General features: G+C 54.5%; 13 non-coding genes across 13 annotated transcripts; all 13 read left to right on the top strand.

Moving 5' to 3' along the window:
- The first annotated feature begins 130 nt into the window (after positions 1-130).
- On the top strand, positions 131-224 carry LOC143271454 (small nucleolar RNA SNORD116). Its single transcript, XR_013048675.1, has one exon. It is a non-coding gene; the product is annotated as a small nucleolar RNA SNORD116 (small nucleolar RNA).
- Positions 225-2219: 1995 nt separating this feature from the next.
- LOC143271541 (small nucleolar RNA SNORD116) lies at positions 2220-2313 on the top strand. Its single transcript, XR_013048762.1, has one exon. It is a non-coding gene; the product is annotated as a small nucleolar RNA SNORD116 (small nucleolar RNA).
- A 1995-nt stretch (positions 2314-4308) lies between these two features.
- LOC143271540 (small nucleolar RNA SNORD116) lies at positions 4309-4402 on the top strand. Its single transcript, XR_013048761.1, has one exon. It is a non-coding gene; the product is annotated as a small nucleolar RNA SNORD116 (small nucleolar RNA).
- Positions 4403-6397: 1995 nt separating this feature from the next.
- Positions 6398-6491, top strand: LOC143271453 (small nucleolar RNA SNORD116). The gene has a single exon (XR_013048674.1). It is a non-coding gene; the product is annotated as a small nucleolar RNA SNORD116 (small nucleolar RNA).
- Positions 6492-8486: 1995 nt separating this feature from the next.
- Positions 8487-8580, top strand: LOC143271539 (small nucleolar RNA SNORD116). The gene has a single exon (XR_013048760.1). It is a non-coding gene; the product is annotated as a small nucleolar RNA SNORD116 (small nucleolar RNA).
- Positions 8581-10575: 1995 nt separating this feature from the next.
- On the top strand, positions 10576-10669 carry LOC143271452 (small nucleolar RNA SNORD116). The gene has a single exon (XR_013048673.1). It is a non-coding gene; the product is annotated as a small nucleolar RNA SNORD116 (small nucleolar RNA).
- Positions 10670-12664: 1995 nt separating this feature from the next.
- On the top strand, positions 12665-12758 carry LOC143271451 (small nucleolar RNA SNORD116). Its single transcript, XR_013048672.1, has one exon. It is a non-coding gene; the product is annotated as a small nucleolar RNA SNORD116 (small nucleolar RNA).
- Positions 12759-14751: 1993 nt separating this feature from the next.
- On the top strand, positions 14752-14845 carry LOC143271570 (small nucleolar RNA SNORD116). Its single transcript, XR_013048791.1, has one exon. It is a non-coding gene; the product is annotated as a small nucleolar RNA SNORD116 (small nucleolar RNA).
- Positions 14846-16840: 1995 nt separating this feature from the next.
- LOC143271450 (small nucleolar RNA SNORD116) lies at positions 16841-16934 on the top strand. Its single transcript, XR_013048671.1, has one exon. It is a non-coding gene; the product is annotated as a small nucleolar RNA SNORD116 (small nucleolar RNA).
- A 1995-nt stretch (positions 16935-18929) lies between these two features.
- LOC143271567 (small nucleolar RNA SNORD116) lies at positions 18930-19023 on the top strand. The gene has a single exon (XR_013048788.1). It is a non-coding gene; the product is annotated as a small nucleolar RNA SNORD116 (small nucleolar RNA).
- A 1994-nt stretch (positions 19024-21017) lies between these two features.
- Positions 21018-21111, top strand: LOC143271449 (small nucleolar RNA SNORD116). Its single transcript, XR_013048670.1, has one exon. It is a non-coding gene; the product is annotated as a small nucleolar RNA SNORD116 (small nucleolar RNA).
- Positions 21112-23107: 1996 nt separating this feature from the next.
- On the top strand, positions 23108-23201 carry LOC143271566 (small nucleolar RNA SNORD116). The gene has a single exon (XR_013048787.1). It is a non-coding gene; the product is annotated as a small nucleolar RNA SNORD116 (small nucleolar RNA).
- Positions 23202-25194: 1993 nt separating this feature from the next.
- Positions 25195-25288, top strand: LOC143271568 (small nucleolar RNA SNORD116). Its single transcript, XR_013048789.1, has one exon. It is a non-coding gene; the product is annotated as a small nucleolar RNA SNORD116 (small nucleolar RNA).
- The last annotated feature ends 2484 nt before the right edge of the window (positions 25289-27772 follow it).

The following is a 27772-nucleotide window of genomic DNA, read 5'->3' as shown; positions in this document are numbered from 1 at the left end:
CATTTCCATGCAGAGACCCGTTGCCACCTGCACAAAGATGGGGCATGTCTTGGTATTTCTCGCACTCCCCAACACCCACCCTGTCCTGAGTGTCCTGAAAATCCCTGTACCGGGGCACTCCAGCGTGCTTGGATCGATGATGATTTCCAGTCAAACATTCCTTGGAAAAGCTGAACAAAATGAGTGAAAACTCAGTACCGCCGCTCTCATCGAAACTGAGGTCCGGCACCTTGGCTCACCCAAGTCCTCTGGGAGTCAGACACAGGCCTGAGAACCACTCCGCTGCTCCTGCCCCCGTCCAGCAGTAGCCAGACTCTCTTGCCATGGGCTTGATCTTTCCCCCACTCTGCTAGCCATCAGGGGCATGGGGAAAAGAGAATATTTGGGGCGTGCTGGCAAGCAAGCAGCCATCCCCACTCTCCCAAGCCAGACTGACAGCTAGACATGGGACCCTGGACCTTGGGCTCTCTTGTAGGCACTCTAGAAATATGCTAGCTTGGGACACCCACCTGAAACAGGCGTGCTGACCTGTGTTGAAATCTGCACACTGGAGACCTTTGGTGGACTAGCTTGACCGGGGAGCGCTAAGGTCAGACTGCTGGCCTCCTGGTGGAGGAGACAGGTGTGAGAGTGCTTTTCTTCCACCCATGGTAGTGGAGCACCCGTCTTGGCTCAAGCCTATCTCAAAGCTAGGAAAGACACCTATTTTGCGGAGTGGTCTTCAGCAGGGTGTGATTCTTCCAGGAAGGCCTGTTTGGAGGCCGGCTAGGGATCCCTTCCTTGTAGGAATTGCACTCTGGGTCCCAGGCTGTAGATCAAGACTGCCTTGAGAGCTCTGCTCATGGGCAGTGGAGGGTGCCAAAGCGAATTGGCTTGCAAGGGTGCATGCATTTCTGGTCACTGGAGACCTTGTGTGTTGCAACTTGTCTTGGGAGGTGCCAGGCTCTCTGGCTAGCCTTTGGCGTCCCACATAAGTTACGGTGTGTTGATGCAGTGTTCTCCCTTGCAGTCAAAAATGGCAGCGCTCTTGAACACGGTCTGTCCCATGAAGACAGACTGACAGAGGGTGGCATCAATCCAGAGACAGGGGCAGAGACAGAGAGAGAAATCAGGAGAAAGAGAAAGAGACAAAAAAAGAGACAGAAGGAGGCAGAAAGAGAGTGAGAAAGGAGATCTGGTTGAGCCAGAGTGCCTGCCATTGCCTGTGGTGAAGTCCTCAGAGGAGACTTTAGGCGGTTTGACCTCGGGATCTCAGCATTTCTAGCAGGAGAAAGATGCAGATTTCGGGGTTAGCGTTGCCGACCTGGTTGTCAGAGATGATTTGATGGGAGTCGGGAGGCTTGGGTTGGCTAGTGAGCATGGCCAGAGCTGCGTCCTCAGCAGCTTGAACTTGAGACAGCAAGTAGAGCTTGCCCTGTTTAATGACCCCAGTGCACAGTGTTAGAGGATTGAGGTGCTAAGAGTTGGCCCTGGTTTTTTTTTTTCTTTTTTCGGGAAGAGTCTGCTTGCCTGCATTGCAGCTCCATGATGTGTAGGTCAGGCCGACACTGGTGGTTTGATTGCAGAGAGGGTCCAAGGTGATCTGAAAGGGCACGGAGGGAAGGAGGGACCCAGGGCAAGGACAAGCTCTGAGACCCTGGTGGAAACCTGGCACAGATGTGGCCTGGCATGCTGGAGGGTGAGGGCAGAGCAGGAGTGGTGAGAGGGCAGATGTGATCTGATCTGCCCATTGAGAAGAGCCAGGCCCACCCTTCCATCCCAGAGCCAGTTGCCCGCTTCCCACTGTAATGTTGGCATGTGCTTTGATGTCTTCACAGTGTGGCATTGCGTGGCCTGCAAGGCCATAGTGCGGAGAGAGTGGCCCAGCTTCCTTTGCCCAGGACTCATGGCACCTGAAACAGTGAGCCTCGAGTGAAGTTGCTTGGTGTTGGTGACCTGCAGGAGAAGGCCTGAGGCCCAAGGTAAGCCTCCCATGCCTTGTCCCAGGTGCTCAGGATCCTGGGGTCTTGGTGGTGCTGGGAGGACTTACCATCCCTGCTTCCCGGGCCTGTCTGCACCTGGAGCAGACTTAGGTCCTCAAGTTGCTTCCCATTTCCATGTAGAGACCCGTTGCCACCTGCACAAAGACGGGGCATGTCTTGGTATTTCTCGCACTCCCCAACACCCACCCTGTCCTGAGTGTCCTGAAAATCCCTGTACCGGGGCACTCCAGCGTGCTTGGATCGATGATGATTTCCAGTCAAACATTCGTTGGAAAAGCTGAACAAAATGAGTGAAAACTCAGTACCGCCGCTCTCATCGAAACTGAGGTCCGGCACCTTGGCTCACCCAAGTCCTCTGGGAGTCAGACACAGGCCTGAGAACCACTCCGCTGCTCCTGCCCCCCTCCAGCAGTAGCCAGACTCTCTTGCCATGGGCTTGATCTTTCCCCCACTCTGCTAGCCATCAGGGGCATGGGGAAAAGAGAATATTTGGGGCGTGCTGGCAAGCAAGCAGCCATCCCCACTCTCCCAAGCCAGACTGACAGCTAGACATGGGACCCTGGACCTTGGGCTCTCTTGTAGGCACTCTAGAAATATGCTAGCTTGGGACACCCACCTGAAACAGGCGTGCTGACCTGTGTTGAAATCTGCACACTGGAGACCTTTGGTGGACTAGCTTGACCGGGGAGCGCTAAGGTCAGACTGCTGGCCTCCTGGTGGAGGAGACAGGTGTGAGAGTGCTTTTCTTCCACCCATGGTAGTGGAGCACCCGTCTTGGCTCAAGCCTATCTCAAAGCTAGGAAAGACACCTATTTTGCGGAGTGGTCTTCAGCAGGGTGTGATTCTTCCAGGAAGGCCTGTTTGGAGGCCGGCTAGGGATCCCTTCCTTGTAGGAATTGCACTCTGGGTCCCAGGCTGTAGATCAAGACTGCCTTGAGAGCTCTGCTCATGGGCAGTGGAGGGTGCCAAAGCGAATTGGCTTGCAAGGGTGCATGCATTTCTGGTCACTGGAGACCTTGTGTGTTGCAACTTGTCTTGGGAGGTGCCAGGCTCTCTGGCTAGCCTTTGGCGTCCCACATAAGTTACGGTGTGTTGATGCAGTGTTCTCCCTTGCAGTCAAAAATGGCAGCGCTCTTGAACACGGTCTGTCCCATGAAGACAGACTGACAGAGGGTGGCATCAATTCAGAGACAGGGTCAGAGACAGAGAGAGAAATCAGGAGAAAGAGAAAGAGACAAAAAAAGAGACAGAAGGAGGCAGAAAGAGAGTGAGAAAGGAGATCTGGTTGAGCCAGAGTGCCTGCCATTGCCTGTGGTGAAGTCCTCAGAGGAGACTTTAGGCGGTTTGACCTCGGGATCTCAGCATTTCTAGCAGGAGAAAGATGCAGATTTCGGGGTTAGCGTTGCCGACCTGGTTGTCAGAGATGATTTGATGGGAGTCGGGAGGCTTGGGTTGGCTAGTGAGCATGGCCAGAGCTGCGTCCTCAGCAGCTTGAACTTGAGACAGCAAGTAGAGCTTGCCCTGTTTAATGACCCCAGTGCACAGTGTTAGAGGATTGAGGTGCTAAGAGTTGGCCCTGGTTTTTTTTTTTCTTTTTTCGGGAAGAGTCTGCTTGCCTGCATTGCAGCTCCATGATGTGTAGGTCAGGCCGACACTGGTGGTTTGATTGCAGAGAGGGTCCAAGGTGATCTGAAAGGGCACGGAGGGAAGGAGGGACCCAGGGCAAGGACAAGCTCTGAGACCCTGGTGGAAACCTGGCACAGATGTGGCCTGGCATGCTGGAGGGTGAGGGCAGAGCAGGAGTGGTGAGAGGGCAGATGTGATCTGATCTGCCCATTGAGAAGAGCCAGGCCCACCCATCCATCCCAGAGCCAGTTGCCCGCTTCCCACTGTAATGTTGGCATGTGCTTTGATGTCTTCACAGTGTGGCATTGCGTGGCCTGCAAGGCCATAGTGCGGAGAGAGTGGCCCAGCTTCCTTTGCCCAGGACTCATGGCACCTGAAACAGTGAGCCTCGAGTGAAGTTGCTTGGTGTTGGTGACCTGCAGGAGAAGGCCTGAGGCCCAAGGTAAGCCTCCCATGCCTTGTCCCAGGTGCTCAGGATCCTGGGGTCTTGGTGGTGCTGGGAGGACTTACCATCCCTGCTTCCCGGGCCTGTCTGCACCTGGAGCAGACTTAGGTCCTCAAGTTGCTTCCCATTTCCATGCAGAGACCCGTTGCCACCTGCACAAAGACGGGGCATGTCTTGGTATTTCTCGCACTCCCCAACACCCACCCTGTCCTGAGTGCCCTGAAAATCCCTTTACCAGGGCACTCCAGCGTGCTTGGATCGATGATGATTTCCAGTCAAACATTCGTTGGAAAAGCTGAACAAAATGAGTGAAAACTCAGTACCGCCGCTCTCATCGAAACTGAGGTCCGGCACCTTGGCTCACCCAAGTCCTCTGGGAGTCAGACACAGGCCTGAGAACCACTCCGCTGCTCCTGCCCCCCTCCAGCAGTAGCCAGACTCTCTTGCCATGGGCTTGATCTTTCCCCCACTCTGCTAGCCATCAGGGGCATGGGGAAAAGAGAATATTTGGGGCGTGCTGGCAAGCAAGCAGCCATCCCCACTCTCCCAAGCCAGACTGACAGCTAGACATGGGACCCTGGACCTTGGGCTCTCTTGTAGGCACTCTAGAAATATGCTAGCTTGGGACACCCACCTGAAACAGGCGTGCTGACCTGTGTTGAAATCTGCACACTGGAGACCTTTGGTGGACTAGCTTGACCGGGGAGCGCTAAGGTCAGACTGCTGGCCTCCTGGTGGAGGAGACAGGTGTGAGAGTGCTTTTCTTCCACCCATGGTAGTGGAGCACCCGTCTTGGCTCAAGCCTATCTCAAAGCTAGGAAAGACACCTAATTTGCGGAGTGGTCTTCAGCAGGGTGTGATTCTTCCAGGAAGGCCTGTTTGGAGGCCGGCTAGGGATCCCTTCCTTGTAGGAATTGCACTCTGGGTCCCAGGCTGTAGATCAAGACTGCCTTGAGAGCTCTGCTCATGGGCAGTGGAGGGTGCCAAAGCGAATTGGCTTGCAAGGGTGCATGCATTTCTGGTCACTGGAGACCTTGTGTGTTGCAACTTGTCTTGGGAGGTGCCAGGCTCTCTGGCTAGCCTTTGGCGTCCCACATAAGTTACGGTGTGTTGATGCAGTGTTCTCCCTTGCAGTCAAAAATGGCAGCGCTCTTGAACACGGTCTGTCCCATGAAGACAGACTGACAGAGGGTGGCATCAATTCAGAGACAGGGTCAGAGACAGAGAGAGAAATCAGGAGAAAGAGAAAGAGACAAAAAAAGAGACAGAAGGAGGCAGAAAGAGAGTGAGAAAGGAGATCTGGTTGAGCCAGAGTGCCTGCCATTGCCTGTGGTGAAGTCCTCAGAGGAGACTTTAGGCGGTTTGACCTCGGGATCTCAGCATTTCTAGCAGGAGAAAGATGCAGATTTCGGGGTTAGCGTTGCCGACCTGGTTGTCAGAGATGATTTGATGGGAGTCGGGAGGCTTGGGTTGGCTAGTGAGCATGGCCAGAGCTGCGTCCTCAGCAGCTTGAACTTGAGACAGCAAGTAGAGCTTGCCCTGTTTAATGACCCCAGTGCACAGTGTTAGAGGATTGAGGTGCTAAGAGTTGGCCCTGGTTTTTTTTTTTCTTTTTTCGGGAAGAGTCTGCTTGCCTGCATTGCAGCTCCATGATGTGTAGGTCAGGCCGACACTGGTGGTTTGATTGCAGAGAGGGTCCAAGGTGATCTGAAAGGGCACGGAGGGAAGGAGGGACCCAGGGCAAGGACAAGCTCTGAGACCCTGGTGGAAACCTGGCACAGATGTGGCCTGGCAGGCTGGAGGGTGAGGGCAGAGCAGGAGTGGTGAGAGGGCAGATGTGATCTGAAATGCCCATTGAGAAGAGCCAGGCCCACCCATCCATCCCAGAGCCAGTTGCCCGCTTCCCACTGTAATGTTGGCATGTGCTTTGATGTCTTCACAGTGTGGCATTGCGTGGCCTGCAAGGCCATAGTGCGGAGAGAGTGGCCCAGCTTCCTTTGCCCAGGACTCATGGCACCTGAAACAGTGAGCCTCGAGTGAAGTTGCTTGGTGTTGGTGACCTGCAGGAGAAGGCCTGAGGCCCAAGGTAAGCCTCCCATGCCTTGTCCCAGGTGCTCAGGATCCTGGGGTCTTGGTGGTGCTGGGAGGACTTACCATCCCTGCTTCCCGGGCCTGTCTGCACCTGGAGCAGACTTAGGTCCTCAAGTTGCTTCCCATTTCCATGCAGAGACCCGTTGCCACCTGCACAATGACGGGGCATGTCTTGGTATTTCTCGCACTCCCCAACACCCACCCTGTCCTGTGTGTCCTGAAAATCCCTGTACCGGGGCACTCCAGCGTGCTTGGATCGATGATGATTTCCAGTCAAACATTCCTTGGAAAAGCTGAACAAAATGAGTGAAAACTCAGTACCGCCGCTCTCATCGAAACTGAGGTCCGGCACCTTGGCTCACCCAAGTCCTCTGGGAGTCAGACACAGGCCTGAGAACCACTCCGCTGCTCCTGCCCCCCTCCAGCAGTAGCCAGACTCTCTTGCCATGGGCTTGATCTTTCCCCCACTCTGCTAGCCATCAGGGGCATGGGGAAAAGAGAATATTTGGGGCGTGCTGGCAAGCAAGCAGCCATCCCCACTCTCCCAAGCCAGACTGACAGCTAGACATGGGACCCTGGACCTTGGGCTCTCTTGTAGGCACTCTAGAAATATGCTAGCTTGGGACACCCACCTGAAACAGGCGTGCTGACCTGTGTTGAAATCTGCACACTGGAGACCTTTGGTGGACTAGCTTGACCGGGGAGCGCTAAGGTCAGACTGCTGGCCTCCTGGTGGAGGAGACAGGTGTGAGAGTGCTTTTCTTCCACCCATGGTAGTGGAGCACCCGTCTTGGCTCAAGCCTATCTCAAAGCTAGGAAAGACACCTATTTTGCGGAGTGGTCTTCAGCAGGGTGTGATTCTTCCAGGAAGGCCTGTTTGGAGGCCGGCTAGGGATCCCTTCCTTGTAGGAATTGCACTCTGGGTCCCAGGCTGTAGATCAAGACTGCCTTGAGAGCTCTGCTCATGGGCAGTGGAGGGTGCCAAAGCGAATTGGCTTGCAAGGGTGCATGAATTTCTGGTCACTGGAGACCTTGTGTGTTGCAACTTGTCTTGGGAGGTGCCAGGCTCTCTGGCTAGCCTTTGGCGTCCCACATAAGTTACGGTGTGTTGATGCAGTGTTCTCGCTTGCATTCAAAAATGGCAGCGCTCTTGAACACGGTCTGTCCCATGAAGACAGACTGACAGAGTGTGGCATCAATCCAGAGACAGGGTCAGAGACAGAGAGAGAAATCAGGAGAAAGAGAAAGAGACAAAAAAAGAGACAGAAGGAGGCAGAAAGAGAGTGAGAAAGGAGATCTGGTTGAGCCAGAGTGCCTGCCATTGCCTGTGGTGAAGTCCTCAGAGGAGACTTTAGGCGGTTTGACCTCGGGATCTCAGCATTTCTAGCAGGAGAAAGATGCAGATTTCGGGGTTAGCGTTGCCGACCTGGTTGTCAGAGATGATTTGATGGGAGTCGGGAGGCTTGGGTTGGCTAGTGAGCATGGCCAGAGCTGCGTCCTCAGCAGCTTGAACTTGAGACAGCAAGTAGAGCTTGCCCTGTTTAATGACCCCAGTGCACAGTGTTAGAGGATTGAGGTGCTAAGAGTTGGCCCTGGTTTTTTTTTTTCTTTTTTCGGGAAGAGTCTGCTTGCCTGCATTGCAGCTCCATGATGTGTAGGTCAGGCCGACACTGGTGGTTTGATTGCAGAGAGGGTCCAAGGTGATCTGAAAGGGCACGGAGGGAAAGAGGGACCCAGGGCAAGGACAAGCTCTGAGACCCTGGTGGAAACCTGGCACCGATGTGGCCTGGCATGCTGGAGGGTGAGGGCAGAGCAGGAGTGGTGAGAGGGCAGATGTGATCTGATCTGCCCATTGAGAAGAGCCAGGCCCACCCATCCATCCCAGAGCCAGTTGCCCGCTTCCCACTGTAATGTTGGCATGTGCTTTGATGTCTTCACAGTGTGGCATTGCGTGGCCTGCAAGGCCATAGTGCGGAGAGAGTGGCCCAGCTTCCTTTGCCCAGGACTCATGGCACCTGAAACAGTGAGCCTCGAGTGAAGTTGCTTGGTGTTGGTGACCTGCAGGAGAAGGCCTGAGGCCCAAGGTAAGCCTCCCATGCCTTGTCCCAGGTGCTCAGGATCCTGGGGTATTGGTGGTGCTGCGAGGACTTACCATCCCTGCTTCCCGGGCCTGTCTGCACCTGGAGCAGACTTAGGTCCTCAAGTTGCTTCCCATTTCCATGCAGAGACCCGTTGCCACCTGCACAAAGACGGGGCATGTCTTGGTATTTCTCGCACTCCCCAACACCCACCCTGTCCTGAGTGCCCTGAAAATCCCTTTACCAGGGCACTCCAGCGTGCTTGGATCGATGATGATTTCCAGTCAAACATTCGTTGGAAAAGCTGAACAAAATGAGTGAAAACTCAGTACCGCCGCTCTCATCGAAACTGAGGTCCGGCACCTTGGCTCACCCAAGTCCTCTGGGAGTCAGACACAGGCCTGAGAACCACTCCGCTGCTCCTGCCCCCCTCCAGCAGTAGCCAGACTCTCTTGCCATGGGCTTGATCTTTCCCCCACTCTGCTAGCCATCAGGGGCATGGGGAAAAGAGAATATTTGGGGCGTGCTGGCAAGCAAGCAGCCATCCCCACTCTCCCAAGCCAGACTGACAGCTAGACATGGGACCCTGGACCTTGGGCTCTCTTGTAGGCACTCTAGAAATATGCTAGCTTGGGACACCCACCTGAAACAGGCGTGCTGACCTGTGTTGAAATCTGCACACTGGAGACCTTTGGTGGACTAGCTTGACCGGGGAGCGCTAAGGTCAGACTGCTGGCCTCCTGGTGGAGGAGACAGGTGTGAGAGTGCTTTTCTTCCACCCATGGTAGTGGAGCACCCGTCTTGGCTCAAGCCTATCTCAAAGCTAGGAAAGACACCTAATTTGCGGAGTGGTCTTCAGCAGGGTGTGATTCTTCCAGGAAGGCCTGTTTGGAGGCCGGCTAGGGATCCCTTCCTTGTAGGAATTGCACTCTGGGTCCCAGGCTGTAGATCAAGACTGCCTTGAGAGCTCTGCTCATGGGCAGTGGAGGGTGCCAAAGCGAATTGGCTTGCAAGGGTGCATGCATTTCTGGTCACTGGAGACCTTGTGTGTTGCAACTTGTCTTGGGAGGTGCCAGGCTCTCTGGCTAGCCTTTGGCGTCCCACATAAGTTACGGTGTGTTGATGCAGTGTTCTCCCTTGCAGTCAAAAATGGCAGCGCTCTTGAACACGGTCTGTCCCATGAAGACAGACTGACAGAGGGTGGCATCAATTCAGAGACAGGGTCAGAGACAGAGAGAGAAATCAGGAGAAAGAGAAAGAGACAAAAAAAGAGACAGAAGGAGGCAGAAAGAGAGTGAGAAAGGAGATCTGGTTGAGCCAGAGTGCCTGCCATTGCCTGTGGTGAAGTCCTCAGAGGAGACTTTAGGCGGTTTGACCTCGGGATCTCAGCATTTCTAGCAGGAGAAAGATGCAGATTTCGGGGTTAGCGTTGCCGACCTGGTTGTCAGAGATGATTTGATGGGAGTCGGGAGGCTTGGGTTGGCTAGTGAGCATGGCCAGAGCTGCGTCCTCAGCAGCTTGAACTTGAGACAGCAAGTAGAGCTTGCCCTGTTTAATGACCCCAGTGCACAGTGTTAGAGGATTGAGGTGCTAAGAGTTGGCCCTGGTTTTTTTTTTTCTTTTTTCGGGAAGAGTCTGCTTGCCTGCATTGCAGCTCCATGATGTGTAGGTCAGGCCGACACTGGTGGTTTGATTGCAGAGAGGGTCCAAGGTGATCTGAAAGGGCACGGAGGGAAGGAGGGACCCAGGGCAAGGACAAGCTCTGAGACCCTGGTGGAAACCTGGCACAGATGTGGCCTGGCAGGCTGGAGGGTGAGGGCAGAGCAGGAGTGGTGAGAGGGCAGATGTGATCTGAAATGCCCATTGAGAAGAGCCAGGCCCACCCATCCATCCCAGAGCCAGTTGCCCGCTTCCCACTGTAATGTTGGCATGTGCTTTGATGTCTTCACAGTGTGGCATTGCGTGGCCTGCAAGGCCATAGTGCGGAGAGAGTGGCCCAGCTTCCTTTGCCCAGGACTCATGGCACCTGAAACAGTGAGCCTCGAGTGAAGTTGCTTGGTGTTGGTGACCTGCAGGAGAAGGCCTGAGGCCCAAGGTAAGCCTCCCATGCCTTGTCCCAGGTGCTCAGGATCCTGGGGTCTTGGTGGTGCTGGGAGGACTTACCATCCCTGCTTCCCGGGCCTGTCTGCACCTGGAGCAGACTTAGGTCCTCAAGTTGCTTCCCATTTCCATGCAGAGACCCGTTGCCACCTGCACAATGACGGGGCATGTCTTGGTATTTCTCGCACTCCCCAACACCCACCCTGTCCTGTGTGTCCTGAAAATCCCTGTACCGGGGCACTCCAGCGTGCTTGGATCGATGATGATTTCCAGTCAAACATTCCTTGGAAAAGCTGAACAAAATGAGTGAAAACTCAGTACCGCCGCTCTCATCGAAACTGAGGTCCGGCACCTTGGCTCACCCAAGTCCTCTGGGAGTCAGACACAGGCCTGAGAACCACTCCGCTGCTCCTGCCCCCCTCCAGCAGTAGCCAGACTCTCTTGCCATGGGCTTGATCTTTCCCCCACTCTGCTAGCCATCAGGGGCATGGGGAAAAGAGAATATTTGGGGCGTGCTGGCAAGCAAGCAGCCATCCCCACTCTCCCAAGCCAGACTGACAGCTAGACATGGGACCCTGGACCTTGGGCTCTCTTGTAGGCACTCTAGAAATATGCTAGCTTGGGACACCCACCTGAAACAGGCGTGCTGACCTGTGTTGAAATCTGCACACTGGAGACCTTTGGTGGACTAGCTTGACCGGGGAGCGCTAAGGTCAGACTGCTGGCCTCCTGGTGGAGGAGACAGGTGTGAGAGTGCTTTTCTTCCACCCATGGTAGTGGAGCACCCGTCTTGGCTCAAGCCTATCTCAAAGCTAGGAAAGACACCTATTTTGCGGAGTGGTCTTCAGCAGGGTGTGATTCTTCCAGGAAGGCCTGTTTGGAGGCCGGCTAGGGATCCCTTCCTTGTAGGAATTGCACTCTGGGTCCCAGGCTGTAGATCAAGACTGCCTTGAGAGCTCTGCTCATGGGCAGTGGAGGGTGCCAAAGCGAATTGGCTTGCAAGGGTGCATGAATTTCTGGTCACTGGAGACCTTGTGTGTTGCAACTTGTCTTGGGAGGTGCCAGGCTCTCTGGCTAGCCTTTGGCGTCCCACATAAGTTACGGTGTGTTGATGCAGTGTTCTCGCTTGCATTCAAAAATGGCAGCGCTCTTGAACACGGTCTGTCCCATGAAGACAGACTGACAGAGTGTGGCATCAATCCAGAGACAGGGTCAGAGACAGAGAGAGAAATCAGGAGAAAGAGAAAGAGACAAAAAAAGAGACAGAAGGAGGCAGAAAGAGAGTGAGAAAGGAGATCTGGTTGAGCCAGAGTGCCTGCCATTGCCTGTGGTGAAGTCCTCAGAGGAGACTTTAGGCGGTTTGACCTCGGGATCTCAGCATTTCTAGCAGGAGAAAGATGCAGATTTCGGGGTTAGCGTTGCCGACCTGGTTGTCAGAGATGATTTGATGGGAGTCGGGAGGCTTGGGTTGGCTAGTGAGCATGGCCAGAGCTGCGTCCTCAGCAGCTTGAACTTGAGACAGCAAGTAGAGCTTGCCCTGTTTAATGACCCCAGTGCACAGTGTTAGAGGATTGAGGTGCTAAGAGTTGGCCCTGGTTTTTTTTTTTCTTTTTTCGGGAAGAGTCTGCTTGCCTGCATTGCAGCTCCATGATGTGTAGGTCAGGCCGACACTGGTGGTTTGATTGCAGAGAGGGTCCAAGGTGATCTGAAAGGGCACGGAGGGAAAGAGGGACCCAGGGCAAGGACAAGCTCTGAGACCCTGGTGGAAACCTGGCACCGATGTGGCCTGGCATGCTGGAGGGTGAGGGCAGAGCAGGAGTGGTGAGAGGGCAGATGTGATCTGATCTGCCCATTGAGAAGAGCCAGGCCCACCCATCCATCCCAGAGCCAGTTGCCCGCTTCCCACTGTAATGTTGGCATGTGCTTTGATGTCTTCACAGTGTGGCATTGCGTGGCCTGCAAGGCCATAGTGCGGAGAGAGTGGCCCAGCTTCCTTTGCCCAGGACTCATGGCACCTGAAACAGTGAGCCTCGAGTGAAGTTGCTTGGTGTTGGTGACCTGCAGGAGAAGGCCTGAGGCCCAAGGTAAGCCTCCCATGCCTTGTCCCAGGTGCTCAGGATCCTGGGGTATTGGTGGTGCTGCGAGGACTTACCATCCCTGCTTCCCGGGCCTGTCTGCACCTGGAGCAGACTTAGGTCCTCAAGTTGCTTCCCATTTCCATGCAGAGACCCGTTGCCACCTGCACAAAGATGGGGCATGTCTTGGTGTTTCTCGCACTCCCCAACACCCACCCTGTCCTGAGTGCCCTGAAAATCCCTGTACCAGGGCACTCCAGCGTGCTTGGATCGATGATGATTTCCAGTCAAACATTCCTTGGAAAAGCTGAACAAAATGAGTGAAAACTCAGTACCGCCGCTCTCATCGAAACTGAGGTCCGGCACCTTGGCTCACCCAAGTCCTCTGGGAGTCAGACACAGGCCTGAGAACCACTCCGCTGCTCCTGCCCCCCTCCAGCAGTAGCCAGACTCTCTTGCCATGGGCTTGATCTTTCCCCCACTCTGCTAGCCATCAGGGGCATGGGGAAAAGAGAATATTTGGGGCGTGCTGGCAAGCAAGCAGCCATCCCCACTCTCCCAAGCCAGACTGACAGCTAGACATGGGACCCTGGACCTTGGGCTCTCTTGTAGGCACTCTAGAAATATGCTAGCTTGGGACACCCACCTGAAACAGGTGTGCTGACCTGTGTAGAAATCTGCACACTGGAGACCTTTGGTGGACTAGCTTGACCGGGGAGTGCTAAGGTCAGACTGCTGGCCTCCTGGTGGAGGAGACAGGTGTGAGAGTGCTTTTCTTCCACCCATGGTAGTGGAGCACCCGTCTTGGCACAAGCCTATCTCAAAGCTAGGAAAGACACCTATTTTGCGGAGTGGTCTTCAGCAGGGTGTGATTCTTCCAGGAAGGCCTGTTTGGAGGCCGGCTAGGGATCCCTTCCTTGTAGGAATTGCACTCTGGGGCCCAGGCTGTAGATCAAGACTGCCTTGAGAGCTCTGCTCATGGGCAGTGGAGGGTGCCAAAGCGAATTGGCTTGCAAGGGTGCATGCATTTCTGGTCACAGGAGACCTTGTGTGTTGAACTTGTCTTGGGAGGTGCCAGGCTCTCTGGCTAGCCTTTGGCGTCCCACATAAGTTACGGTGTGTTGATGCAGTGTTCTCCCTTGCAGTCAAAAATGGCAGCGCTCTTGAACACAGTCTGTCCCATGAAGACAGATTGACAGAGGGTGGCATCAATTCAGAGACAGGGTCAGAGACAGAGAGAGAAATCAGGAGAAAGAGAAAGAGACAAAAAAAGAGACAGAAGGAGGCAGAAAGAGAGTGAGAAAGGAGATCTGGTTGAGCCAGAGTGCCTGCCATTGCCTGTGGTGAAGTCCTCAGAGGAGACTTTAGGCGGTTTGACCTCGGGATCTCAGCATTTCTAGCAGGAGAAAGATGCAGATTTCGGGGTTAGCGTTGCCCACCTGGTTGTCAGAGATGATTTGATGGGAGTTGGGAGACTTGGGTTGGCTAGTGAGCATGGCCAGAGCTGCGTCCTCAGCAGCTTGAACTTGAGAAAGCAAGTAGAGCTTGCCCTGTTTAATGACCCCAGTGCACAGTGTTAGAAGATTGAGGTGCTAAGAGTTGGCCCTGGTTTTTTTTTTCTTTTTTCGGCAAGAGTCTGCTTGCCTGCATTGCAGCTCCATGATGTGTAGGTCAGGCCGACACTGGTGGTTTGATTGCAGAGAGGGTCCAAGGTGATCTGAAAGGGCACGGAGGGAAGGAGGGACCCAGGGCAAGGACAAGCTCTGAGACCCTGGTGGAAACCTGGCACCGATGTGGCCTGGCATGCTGGAGGGTGAGGGCAGAGCAGGAGTGGTGAGAGGGCAGATGTGATCTGATCTGCCCATTGAGACGAGCCAGGCCCACCCATCCATCCCAGAGCCAGTTACCCGCTTCCCACTGTAATGTTGGCATGTGCTTTGATGTCTTCACAGTGTGGCATTGCGTGGCCTGCAAGGCCATAGTGCGGAGAGAGTGGCCCAGCTTCCTTTGCCCAGGACTCATGGCACCTGAAACTGTGAGCCTCGAGTGAAGTTGCTTGGTGTTGGTGACCTGCAGGAGAAGGCCTGAGGCCCAAGGTAAGCCTCCCATGCCTTGTCCCAGGTGCTCAGGATCCTGGGGTCTTGGTGGTGCTGCGAGGACTTACCATCCCTGCTTCCCGGGCCTGTCTGCACCTGGAGCAGACTTAGGTCCTCAAGTTGCTTCCCATGTCCATGCAGAGACCCGTTGCCACCTGCACAAAGACGGGGCATGTCTTGGTATTTCTCGCACTCCCCAAAACCCACCCTGTCCTGAGTACCCTGAAAATCCCTGTACCAGGGCACTCCAGCGTGGTTGGATCGATGATGATTTCCAGTCAAACATTCCTTGGAAAAGCTGAACAAAATGAGTGAAAACTCAGTACCGCTGCTCTCAGCGAAACTGAGGTACGGCACCTTGGCTCACCCAAGTCCTCTGGGAGTCAGACACAGGCCTGAGAACCACTCCGCTCCTCCTGCCCCCCTCCAGCAGTAGCCAGACTCTCTTGCCATGGGCTTGATCTTTCCCCCACTCTGCTAGCCATCAGGGGCATGGGGAAAAGAGAATATTTGGGGCGTGCTGGCAAGCAAGCAGCCATCCCCACTCTCCCAAGCCAGACTGACAGCTAGATATGGGACCCTGGACCTTGGGCTCTCTTGTAGGCACTCTAGAAATATGCTAGCTTGGGAGACCCACCTGAAACAGGCATGCTGACCTGTGTAGAAATCTGCACGCTGGAGGCCTTTGGTGGACTAGCTTGACCGGGGAGCACTAAGGTCAGACTGCTGGCCTCCTGGTGGAGGAGACAGGTGTGAGAGTGCTTTTCTTCCACCCATGGTAGTGGAGCACCCGTCTTGGCTCAAGCCTATCTCAAAGCTAGGAAAGACACCTATTTTGCGGAGTGGTCTTCAGCAGGGTGTGATTCTTCCAGGAAGGCCTGTTTGGAGGCCGGCTAGGGATCCCTTCCTTGTAGGAATTGCACTCTGGGGCCCAGGCTGTAGATCAAGACTGCCTTGAGAGCTCTGCTCATGGGCAGTGGAGGGTGCCAAAGCGAATTGGCTTGCAAGGGTGCATGCATTTCTGGTCACTGGAGACCTTGTGTGTTGCAACTTGTCTTGGGAGGTGCCAGGCTCTCTGGCTAGCCCTTGGCGTCCCACATAAGTTACGGTGTGTTGATGCAGTGTTCTCGCTTGCAGTCAAAAATGGCAGCGCTCTTGAACACGGTCTGTCCCATGAAGACAGACTGACAGAGGGTGGCATCAATCCAGAGACAGGGTCAGAGACAGAGAGAGAAATCAGGAGAAAGAGAAAGAGACAAAAACAGAGACAGAAGGAGGCAGAAAGAGAGTGAGAAAGGAGATCTGTTTGAGCCAGAGTGCCTGCCATTGCCTGTGGTGAAGGCCTCAGAGGAGACTTTAGGCGGTTTGACCTCGGGATCTCAGCATTTCTAGCAGGAGAAAGAAGCAGATTTCGGGGTTAGCGTTGCCGACCTGGTTGTCAGAGATGATTTGATGGGAGTCGGGAGGGTTGGGTTGGCTAGTGAGCATGGCCAGAGCTGCGTCCTCAGCAGCTTGAACTTGAGACTGCAAGTAGAGCTTGCCCTGTTTAATGACCCCAGTTCAAAATGTTAGAGGATTGAGGTGCTAAGAGATGGCCCTGGGTTTTTTTTTTCTTTTTTCGGGAAGAGTCTGCTTGCCTGCATTGCAGCTCCATGATGTGTAGGTCAGGCCGACACTGGTGGTTTGATTGCAGAGAGGGTCCAAGGTGATCTGAAAGGGCACGGAGGGAAGGAGGGACCCAGGGCAAGGACAAGCTCTGAGACCCTGGTGGAAACCTGGCACCGATGTGGCCTGGCATGCTGGAGGGTGAGGGCAGAGCAGGAGTGGTGAGAGGGCAGATGTGATCTGATCTGCCCATTGAGACGAGCCAGGCCCACCCATCCATCCCAGAGCCAGTTGCCCGCTTCCCACTGTAATGTTGGCATGTGCTTTGATGTCTTCACAGTGTGGCATTGCGTGGCCTGCAAGGCCATAGTGAGGAGAGAGTGGCCCAGCTTCCTTTGCCCAGGACTCATGGCACCTGAAACTGTGAGCCTCGAGTGAAGTTGCTTGGTGTTGGTGACCTGCAGGAGAAGGCCTGAGGCCCAAGGTAAGCCTCCCATGCCTTGTCCCAGGTGCTCAGGATCCTGGGGTCTTGGTGGTGCTGCGAGGTCTTACCATCCCTGCTTCCCGGGCCTGTCTGCACCTGGAGCAGACTTAGGTCCTCAAGTTGCTTCCCATTTCCATGCAGAGACCCGTTGCCACCTGCTCAAAGACGGGGCATGTCTTGGTATTTCTCGCACTCCCCAACACCCACCCTGTCCTGAGTGCCCTGAAAATCCCTGTACCAGGGCACACCAGCGTGCTTGGATCGATGATGATTTCCAGTCAAACATTCCTTGGAAAAGCTGAACAAAATGAGTGAAAACTCAGTACCGCCGCTCTCATCGAAACTGAGGTCCGGCACCTTGGCTCACCCAAGTCCTCTGGGAGTCAGACACAGGCTTGAGAACCACTCCGCTGCTCCTGCCCCCCTCCAGCAGTAGCCAGACTCTCTTGCCATGGGCTTGATCTTTCCCCCACTCTGCTAGCCATCAGGGGCATGGGGAAAAGACAATATTTGGGGCGTGCTGGCAAGCAAGCAGCCATCCCCACTCTCCCAAGCCAGACTGACAGCTAGACATGGGACCCTGGACCTTGGGCTCTCTTGTAGGCACTCTAGAAATATGCTAGCTTGGGACACCCACCTGAAACAGGCGTGCTGACCTGTGTAGAAATCTGCACACTGGAGACCTTTGGTGGACTAGCTTGACCGGGGAGCGCTAAGGTCAGACTGCTGGCCTCCTGGTGGAGGAGACAGGTGTGAGAGTGCTTTTCTTCCACCCATGGTAGTGGAGCACCCGTCTTGGCTCAAGCCTATCTCAAAGCTAGGAAAGACACCTATTTTGCGGAGTGGTCTTCAGCAGGGTGTGATTCTTCCAGGAAGGCCTGTTTGGAGGCCGGCTAGGGATCCCTTCCTTGTAGGAATTGCACTCTGGGTCCCAGGCTGTAGATCAAGACTGCCTTGAGAGCTCTGCTCATGGGCAGTGGAGGGTGCCAAAGCGAATTGGCTTGCAAGGGTGCATGCATTTCTGGTCACAGGAGACCTTGTGTGTTGCAACTTGTCTTGGGAGGTGCCAGGCTCTCTGGCTAGCCTTTGGCGTCCCACATAAGTTACGGTGTGTTGATGCAGTGTTCTCCCTTGCAGTCAAAAATGGCAGCGCTCTTGAACACGGTCTGTCCCATGAAGACAGACTGACAGAGGGTGGCATCAATTCAGAGACAGGGTCAGAGACAGAGAGAGAAATCAGGAGAAAGAGAAAGAGACAAAAAAAGAGACAGAAGGAGGCAGAAAGAGAGTGAGAAAGGAGATCTGGTTGAGCCAGAGTGCCTGCCATTGCCTGTGGTGAAGTCCTCAGAGGAGACTTTAGGCGGTTTGACCTCGGGATCTCAGCATTTCTAGCAGGAGAAAGATGCAGATTTCGGGGTTAGCGTTGCCCACCTGGTTGTCAGAGATGATTTGATGGGATTCGGGAGGCTTGGGTTGGCTAGTGAGCATGGCCAGAGCTGCGTCCTCAGCAGCTTGAACTTGAGAAAGCAAGTAGAGCTTGCCCTGTTTAATGACCCCAGTGCACAGTGTTAGAGGATTGAGGTGCTAAGAGTTGGCCCTGGTTTTTTTTTTTCTTTTTTCGGGAAGAGTCTGCTTGCCTGCATTGCATCTCCATGATGTGTAGGTCAGGCCGACACTGGTGGTTTGATAGCAGAGAGGGTCCAAGGTGATCTGAAAGGGCACTGAGGGAAGGAGGGACCCAGGGCAAGGACAAGCTCTGAGACCCTGGTGGAAACCTGGCACCGATGTGGCCTGGCATGCTGGAGGGTGAGGGCAGAGCAGGAGTGGTGAGAGGGCAGATGTGATCTGATCTGCCCATTGAGACGAGCCAGGCCCACCCATCCATCCCAGAGCCAGTTACCCGCTTCCCACTGTAATGTTGGCATGTGCTTTGATGTCTTCACAGTGTGGCATTGCGTGGCCTGCAAGGCCATAGTGCGGAGAGAGTGGCCCAGCTTCCTTTGCCCAGGACTCATGGCACCTGAAACTGTGAGCCTCGAGTGAAGTTGCTTGGTGTTGGTGACCTGCAGGAGAAGGCCTGAGGCCCAAGGTAAGCCTCCCATGCCTTGTCCCAGGTGCTCAGGATCCTGGGGTCTTGGTGGTGCTGCGAGGACTTACCATCCCTGCTTCCCGGGCCTGTCTGCACCTGGAGCAGACTTAGGTCCTCAAGTTGCTTCCCATGTCCATGCAGAGACCCGTTGCCACCTGCACAAAGACGGGGCATGTCTTGGTATTTCTCGCACTCCCCAACACCCACCCTGTCCTGAGTGCCCTGAAAATCCCTGTACCAGGGCACTCCAGCGTGCTTGGATCGATGATGATTTCCAGGCAAACATTCCTTGGAAAAGCTGAACAAAATGAGTGAAAACTCAGTACCGCTGCTCTCATCGAAACTGAGGTACGGCACCTTGGCTCACCCAAGTCCTCTGGGAGTCACACACAGGCCTGAGAACCACTCCGCTCCTCCTGCCCCCCTCCAGCAGTAGCCAGACTCTCTTGCCATGGGCTTGATCTTTCCCCCACTCTGCTAGCCATCAGGGGCATGGGGAAAAGAGAATATTTGGGGCTTGCTGGCAAGCAAGCAGCCATCCCCACTCTCCCAAGCCAGACTGACAGCTAGATATGGGACCCTGGACCTTGGTCATTCTTGTAGGCACTCTAGAAATATGCTAGCTTGGGAGACCCACCTGAAACAGGCATGCTGACCTGTGTAGAAATCTGCACGCTGGAGGCCTTTGGTGGACTAGCTTGACCGGGGAGCGCTAAGGTCAGACTGCTGGCCTCCTGGTGGAGGAGACAGGTGTGAGAGTGCTTTTCTTCCACCCATGGTAGTGGAGCACCCGTCTTGGCTCAAGCCTATCTCAAAGCTAGGAAAGACACCTATTTTGCGGAGTGGTCTTCAGCAGGGTGTGATTCTTCCAGGAAGGACTGTTTGGAGGCCGGCTAGGGATCCCTTCCTTGTAGGAATTGCACTCTGGGGCCCAGGCTGTAGATCAAGACTGCCTCGAGAGCTCTGCTCATGGGCAGTGGAGGGTGCCAAAGCGAATTGGCTTGCAAGGGTGCATGCATTTCTGGTCACTGGAGACCTTGTGTGTTGCAACTTGTCTTGGGAGGTGCCAGGCTCTCTGGCTAGCCCTTGGCGTCCCACATAAGTTATGGTGTGTTGATGCAGTGTTCTCGCTTGCAGTCAAAAATGGCAGCGCTCTTGAACACGGTCTGTCCCATGAAGACAGACTGACAGAGGGTGGCATCAATCCAGAGACAGGGTCAGAGATAGAGAGAGAAATCAGGAGAAAGAGAAAGAGACAAAAACAGAGACAGAAGGAGGCAGAAAGAGAGTGAGAAAGGAGATCTGGTTGAGCCAGAGTGCCTGCCATTGCCTGTAGTGAAGTCCTCAGAGGAGACTTTAGGCGGTTTGACCTCGGGATCTCAGCATTTCTAGCAGGAGAAAGATGCAGATTTCGGGGTTAACGTTGCCGACCTGGTTGTCAGAGATGATTTGATGGGAGTCGGGAGGCTTGGGTTGGCTAGTGAGCATGGCCAGAGCTGCGTCCTCAGCAGCTTGAACTTGAGACAGCAAGTAGAGCTTGCCCTGTTTAATGACCCCAGTGCACAGTGTTAGAGGATTGAGATGCTAAGAGATGGCCCTGGGGTTTTTTTTTTCTTTTTTCGGGAAGAGTCTGCTTGCCTGCATTGCAGCTCCATGATGTGTAGGTCAGGCCGACACTGGTGGTTTGATTGCAGAGAGGGTCCAAGGTGATCTGAAAGGGCACGGAGGGAAGGAGGGACCCAGGGCAAGGACAAGCTCTGAGACCCTGGTGGAAACCTGGCACCGATGTGGCCTGGCATGCTGGAGGGTGAGGGCAGATTAGGAGTGGTGAGAGGGCAGATGTGATCTGATCTGCCCATTGAAACGAGCCAGGACCACCCATCCATCCCAGAGCCAGTTGCCCGCTTCCCACTGTAATGTTGGCATGTGCTTTGATGTCTTCACAGTGTGGCATTGCGTGGCCTGCAAGGCCATAGTGCGGAGAGAGTGGCCCAGCTTCCTTTGCCCAGGACTCATGGCACCTGAAACAGTGAGCCTCGAGTGAAGTTGCTTGGTGTTGGTGACCTGCAGGAGAAGACCTGAGGCCAAGGTAAGCCTCCCATGCCTTGTCCCAGGTGCTCAGGATCCTGGGGTCTTGGTGGTGCTGCGAGGACTTACCATCCCTGCTTCCCGGGCCTGCCGCACCTGAAGCAGACTTAGGTCCTCAAGTTGCTTCCCATTTCCATGTAGAGACCCGTTGCCACCTGCACAAAGACGGGGCATGTCTTGGTATTTCTCGCACTCCCCAACACCCACACTGTCCTGAGTGCCCTGAAAATCCCTGTACCGGGGCACTCCAGCGTGCTTGGATCGATGATGATTTCCAGTCAAACATTCCTTGGAAAAGCTGAACAAAATGAGTGAAAACTCAGTACCGCCGCTCTCATCGAAACTGAGGTCCGGCACCTTGGCTCACACAAGTCCTCTCGGAGTCAGACACAGGCCTGAGAACCACTCCGCTGCTCCTGCGCCCCTCCAGCAGTAGCCAGACTCTCTTGCCATGGGATTGATCTTTCCCCCACTCTGCTAGCCATCAGGGGCATGGGGAAAAGAGAATATTTGGGGCGTGCTGGCAAGCAAGCAGCCATCCCCACTCTCCCAAGCCAGACTGACAGCTAGACATGGGACCCTGGACCTTGGGCTCTCTTGTAGGCACTCTAGAAATATGCTAGCTTGGGACACCCACCTGAAACAGGCATGCTGATGTGTAGAAATCTGCACGCTGGAGGCCTTTGGTGGACTAGCTTGACCGGGGAGCGCTAAGGTCAGACTGCTGGCCTCCTGGTGGAGGAGACAGGTGTGAGAGTGCTTTTCTTCCACCCATGGTAGTGGAGCACCCGTCTTGGCTCAAGCCTATCTCAAAGCTAGGAAAGACACCTATTTTGCGGAGTGGTCTTCAGCAGGGTGTGATTCTTCCAGGAAGGCCTGTTTGGAGGCCGGCTAGGGATCCCTTCCTTGTAGGAATTGCACTCTGGGTCCCAGGCTGTAGATCAAGACTGCCTTGAGAGCTCTGCTCATGGGCAGTGGAGGGTGCCAAAGCGAATTGGCATGCAAGGGTGCATGCATTTCTGGTCACTGGAGACCTTGTGTGTTGCAACTTGTCTTGGGAGGTGCCAGGCTCTCTGGCTAGCCCTTGGCGTCCCACATAAGTTACGGTGTGTTGATGCAGTGTTCTCGCTTGCAGTCAAAAATGGCAGTGCTCTTGAACACGGTCTGTCCCATGAAGACAGACTGACAGAGGGTGGCATCAATCCAGAGACAGGGGCAGAGACAGAGAGAGAAATCAGGAGAAAGAGAAAGAGACAAAAAAAAGAGACAGAAGGAGGCAGAAAGAGAGTGAGAAAGGAGATCTGGTGAGCCAGAGTGCCTGCCATTGCCTGTGGTGAAGTCCTCAGAGGAGACTTTAGGCGGTTTGACCTCGGGATCTCAGCATTTCTAGCAGGAGAAAGATGCAGATTTCGGGGTTAGCGTTGCCGACCTGGTTGTCAGAGATGATTTGATGGGAGTCGGGAGGCTTGGGTTGGCTAGTGAGCATGGCCAGAGCTGCGTCCTCAGCAACTTGAACTTGAGACAGCAAGTAGAGCTTGCCCTGTTTAATGACCCCAGTGCACAGTGTTAGAGGATTGCGGTGCTAAGAGATGGCCCTGGGTTTTTTTTTTTTTCTTTTTTCGGGAAGAGTCTGCTTGCCTGCATTGCAGCTCCATGATGTGTAGGTCAGGCCGACACTGGTGGTTTGATTGCAGAGAGGGTCCAAGGTGATCTGAAAGGGCACGGAGGGAAGGAGGGACCCAGGGCAAGGACAAGCTCTGAGTCCCTGGTGGAAACCTGGCACCGATGTGGCCTGGCATGCTGGAGGGTGAGGGCAGAGCAGGAGTGGTGAGAGGGCAGATGTGATCTGATCTGCCCATTGAAACGAGCCAGGCCCACCCATCCATCCCAGAGCCAGTTGCCCGCTTCCCACTGTAATGTTGCCATGTGCTTTGATGTCTTCACAGTGTGGCATTGCGTGGCCTGCAAGGCCATAGTGCGGAGAGAGTGGCCCAGCTTCCTTTGCCCAGGACTCATGGCACCTGAAACTGTGAGCCTCGAGTGAAGTTGCTTGGTGTTGGTGACCTGCAGGAGAAGGCCTGAGGCCCAAGGTAAGCCTCCCATGCCTTGTCCCAGGTGCTCAGGATCCTGGGGTCTTGGTGGTGCTGTGAGGACTTACCATCCCTGCTTCCCGGGCCTGTCTGCACCTGGAGCAGACTTAGGTCCTCAAGTTGCTTCCCATGTCCATGCAGAGACCCGTTGCCACCTGCACAAAGACGGGGCATGTCTTGGTATTTCTCGCACTCCCCAACACCCACCCTGTCCTGAGTACCCTGAAAATCCCTGTACCAGGGCACTCCAGCGTGCTTGGATCGATGATGATTTCCAGTCAAACATTCCTTGGAAAAGCTGAACAAAATGAGTGAAAACTCAGTACCGCTGCTCTCATCGAAACTGAGGTACGGCACCTTGGCTCACCCAAGTCCTCTGGGAGTCACACACAGGCCTGAGAACCACTCCGCTCCTCCTGCCCCCCTCCAGCAGTAGCCAGACTCTCTTGCCATGGGCTTGATCTTTCCCCCACTCTGCTAGCCATCAGGGGCATGGGGAAAAGAGAATATTTGGGGCTTGCTGGCAAGCAAGCAGCCATCCCCACTCTCCCAAGCCAGACTGACAGCTAGATATGGGACCCTGGACCTTGGGCTCTCTTGTAGGCACTCTAGAAATATGCTAGCTTGGGAGACCCACCTGAAACAGGCATGCTGACCTGTGTAGAAATCTGCACGCTGGAGGCCTTTGGTGGACTAGCTTGACCGGGGAGCACTAAGGTCAGACTGCTGGCCTCCTGGTGGAGGAGACAGGTGTGAGAGTGCTTTTCTTCCACCCATGGTAGTGGAGCACCCGTCTTGGCTCAAGCCTATCTCAAAGCTAGGAAAGACACCTATTTTGCGGAGTGGTCTTCAGCAGGGTGTGATTCTTCCAGGAAGGCCTGTTTGGAGGCCGGCTAGGAATCCCTTCCTTGTAGGAATTGCACTCTGGGGCCCAGGCTGTAGATCAAGACTGCCTCGAGAGCTCTGCTCATGGGCAGTGGAGGGTGCCAAAGCGAATTGGCTTGCAAGGGTGCATGCATTTCTGGTCACTGGAGACCTTGTGTGTTGCAACTTGTCTTGGGAGGTGCCAGGCTCTCTGGCTAGCCCTTGGCGTCCCACATAAGTTACGGTGTGTTGATGCAGTGTTCTCGCTTGCAGTCAAAAATGGCAGCGCTCTTGAACACGGTCTGTCCCATGAAGACAGACTGACAGAGGGTGGCATCAATCCAGAGACAGGGTCAGAGACAGAGAGAGAAATCAGGAGAAAGAGAAAGGGACAAAAACAGAGACAGAAGGAGGCAGAAAGAGAGTGAGAAAGGAGATCTGGTTGAGCCAGAGTGCCTGCCATTGCCTGTGGTGAAGTCCTCAGAGGAGACTTTAGGCGGTTTGACCTCGGGATCTCAGCATTTCTAGCAGGAGAAAGATGCAGATTTCGGGGTTAGCGTTGCCGACCTGGTTGTCAGAGATGATTTGATGGGAGTCGGGAGGCTTGGGTTGGCTAGTGAGCATGGCCAGAGCTGTTTCCTCAGCATCTTGAACTTGAGACAGCAAGTAGAGCTTGCCCTGTTTAATGACCCCAGTGCACAGTGTTAGAGGATTGAGATGCTAAGAGATGGCCCTGGTTTTTTTTTTTCTTTTTTCGGGAAGAGTCTGCTTGCCTGCATTGCAGCTCCATGATGTGTAGGTCAGGCCGACACTGGTGGTTTGATTGCAGAGAGGGTCCAAGGTGATCTGAAAGGGCACGGAGGGAAGGAGGGACCCAGGGCAAGGACAAGCTCTGAGACCCTGGTGGAAACCTGGCACCGATGTGGCCTGGCATGCTGGAGGGTGAGGGCAGATTAGGAGTGGTGAGAGGGCAGATGTGATCTGATCTGCCCATTGAAACGAGCCAGGACCACCCATCCATCCCAGAGCCAGTTGCCCGCTTCCCACTGTAATGTTGGCATGTGCTTTGATGTCTTCACAGTGTGGCATTGCGTGGCCTGCAAGGCCATAGTGCGGAGAGAGTGGCCCAGCTTCCTTTGCCCAGGACTCATGGCACCTGAAACAGTGAGCCTCGAGTGAAGTTGCTTGGTGTTGGTGACCTGCAGGAGAAGACCTGAGGTCAAGGTAAGCCTCCCATGCCTTGTCCCCGGTGCTCAGGATCCAGGGGTCTTGGTGGTGCTGCGAGGACTTACCATCCCTGCTTCCCGGGCCTGCCGCACCTGGAGCAGACTTAGGTCCTCAAGTTGCTTCCCATTTCCATGCAGAGACCCGTTGTCACCTGCACAAAGACGGGGCATGTCTTGGTATTTCTCGCACTCCCCAACACCCACCCTGTCCTGAGTGCCCTGAAAATCCCTGTTCCGGGTCACTCCAGCGTGCTTGGATCGATGATGATTTCCTGTCAAATATTCTTTGGAAAAGCTGAACAAAATGAGTGAAAACTCAGTACCGCCGCTCTCATCGAAACTGAGGTCCGGCACCTTGGCTCACCCAAGTCCTCTGGGAGTCAGACACAGGCCTGAGAACCACTCCGCTGCTCCTGCCCCCCTCCCGCAGTAGCCAGACTCTCTTGCCATGGGCTTGATCTTTCCCCCACTCTGCTAGCCATCAGGGGCATGGGGAAAAGAGAATATTTGGGGCGTGCTGGCAAGCAAGCAGCCATCCCCACTCTCCCAAGCCAGACTGACAGCTAGACATGGGACCCTGGACCTTGGGCTCTCTTGTAGGCACTCTAGAAATATGCTAGCTTGGGACACCCACCTGAAACAGGCGTGCTGACCTGTGTAGAAATCTGCATGCTGGAGGCCTTTGGTGGACTAGCTTGACCGGGGAGCGCTAAGGTCAGACTGCTGGCATCCTGGTGGAGGAGACAGGTGTGAGAGTGCTTTTCTTCCACCCATGGTAGTGGAGCACCCGTCTTGGCTCAAGCCTATCTCAAAGCTAGGAAAGACACCTATTTTGCGGAGTGGTCTTCAGCAGGGTGTGATTCTTCCAGGAAGGCCTGTTTGGAGGCTGGCTAGGGATCCCTTCCTTGTAGGAATTGCACTCTGGGTCCCAGGCTGTAGATCAAGACTGCCTTGAGAGCTCTGCTCATGGGCAGTGGAGGGTGCCAAAGCGAATTGGCTTGCAAGGGTGCATGCATTTCTGGTCACTGGAGACCTTGTGTGTTGCAACTTGTCTTGGGAGGTGCCAGGCTCTCTGGCTAGCCCTTGGTGTCCCACATAAGTTACGGTGTGTTGATGCAGTGTTCTCGCTTGCAGTCAAAAATGGCAGCGCTCTTGAACACGGTCTGTCCCATGAAGACAGACTGACAGAGGGTGGCATCAATCCAGAGACAGGGGCAGAGACAGAGAGAGAAATCAGGAGAAAGAGAAAGAGACAAAAAAAGAGACAGAAGGAGGCAGAAAGAGAGTGAGAAAGGAGATCTGGTTGAGCCAGAGTGCCTGCCATTGCCTGTGGTGAAGTCCTCAGAGGAGACTTTAGGCGGTTTGACCTCGGGATCTCAGCATTTCTAGCAGGATAAGGATGCAGATTACGGGGGTAGCGTTGCCCACCTGGTTGTCAGAGATGATTTGATGGGAGTCGGGAGGCTTGGGTTGGCTAGTGAGCATGGCCAGAACTGCGTCCTCAGCAGCTTGAGCTTGAGACAGCAAGTAGAGCTTGCCCTGTTTAATGACCCCAGTGCACAGTGTTAGAGGATTGAGGTGCTAAGAGATGGCCCTGGGTTTTTTTTTTCTTTTTTCGGCAAGAGTCTGCTTGCCTGCATTGCAGCTCCATGATGTGTAGGTCAGGCCGACACTGGTGGTTTGATTGCAGAGAGGGTCCAAGGTGATCTGAAAGGGCTCGGAGGGAGGGAGGGACCCAGGGCAAGGACAAGCTCTGAGACACTTGTGGAAACCTGGCACCGATGTGGCCTGGCATGCTGGAGGGTGAGGGCAGAGCAGGAGTGGTGAGAGGGCTGATGTGATCTGATCTGCCCATTGTGACGAGCCAAGCCCACCCATCCATCCCAGAGCCAGTTGCCCGCTTCCCACTGTAATGTTGGCATGTGCTTTGATGTCTTCACAGTGTGGCATTGCGTGGCCTGCAAGGCCATAGTGTGGAGAGAGTGGCCCAGCTTCCTTTGCCCAGGACTCATGGCACCTGAAACAGTGATCCTCGAGTGAAGTTGCTTGGTGTTGGTGACCTGCAGGAGAAGGCCTGAGGCCCAAGGTAAGCCTCCCATGCCTTGTCCTGAAAGACCCCCAAAGGCAGTCTTCCCTCTGGAGAGACCCTCGCCCAGAGATCACACCGAGACCACGAGTCAGATGCAAACAGCAAGAGGCTTTATTCAGGAACACAGGTACCCGGGGCAACGCAGTCCCTCAAGAAGCTCAAGAGACTGGCGCGCCCAGGGGCTGGAGCAGAGGGTTTTTATAGGTTCGGGCAGCAGGAGCACGAGGAGGGCGGGTTCAAACTCAGGGCAGCTAATGGTTTACAGGGTTCTGATTGGAAGATTCAAATGAGGCCGGGTTCAAACTCAGGGCAGCTCGTGGTTTTTCCCCCGAGCTTGACATGCCTGCTCTCTGGCTCCAAGTTGTTTTTCTGACCTTTAGTACCCTTTTCTGGGGCCAGGAGGTCGGCCGTATACACCCCGCGCTTTTCAGACCTTACTTGAAATGGCGTTAGGCTAAGCTAGTATGCTGGGGTCTTTCATTCCCCCATTTTCTTATCTCAGGGAATGGAATCCTCCATTCATGGGGAAGAATAGGGATGTGGCTCCATTCCCACCTGGTTGAGTCGTTGGTATTGTTGGGTCAATACCAAGGTCTGAACTATAGAGAGGAAATATCAGGATGGAGAAAGTTTACAACAGGAGGTGGGGCCCCATATATGATCTCAAAAGGGGTTAGGCCGTGTGGGCCGGGGGTATTTCGGGCTTGATAGAGAGCCAAGGGAAGTAGGAGCACCCAATCTCTA

Source organism: Peromyscus maniculatus, chromosome 1, assembly GCF_049852395.1.
Source record: "Peromyscus maniculatus bairdii isolate BWxNUB_F1_BW_parent chromosome 1, HU_Pman_BW_mat_3.1, whole genome shotgun sequence".
Lineage (NCBI taxonomy): Eukaryota > Metazoa > Chordata > Mammalia > Rodentia > Cricetidae > Peromyscus > Peromyscus maniculatus.
This window is presented reverse-complemented; position numbering and strand designations above follow the sequence as displayed.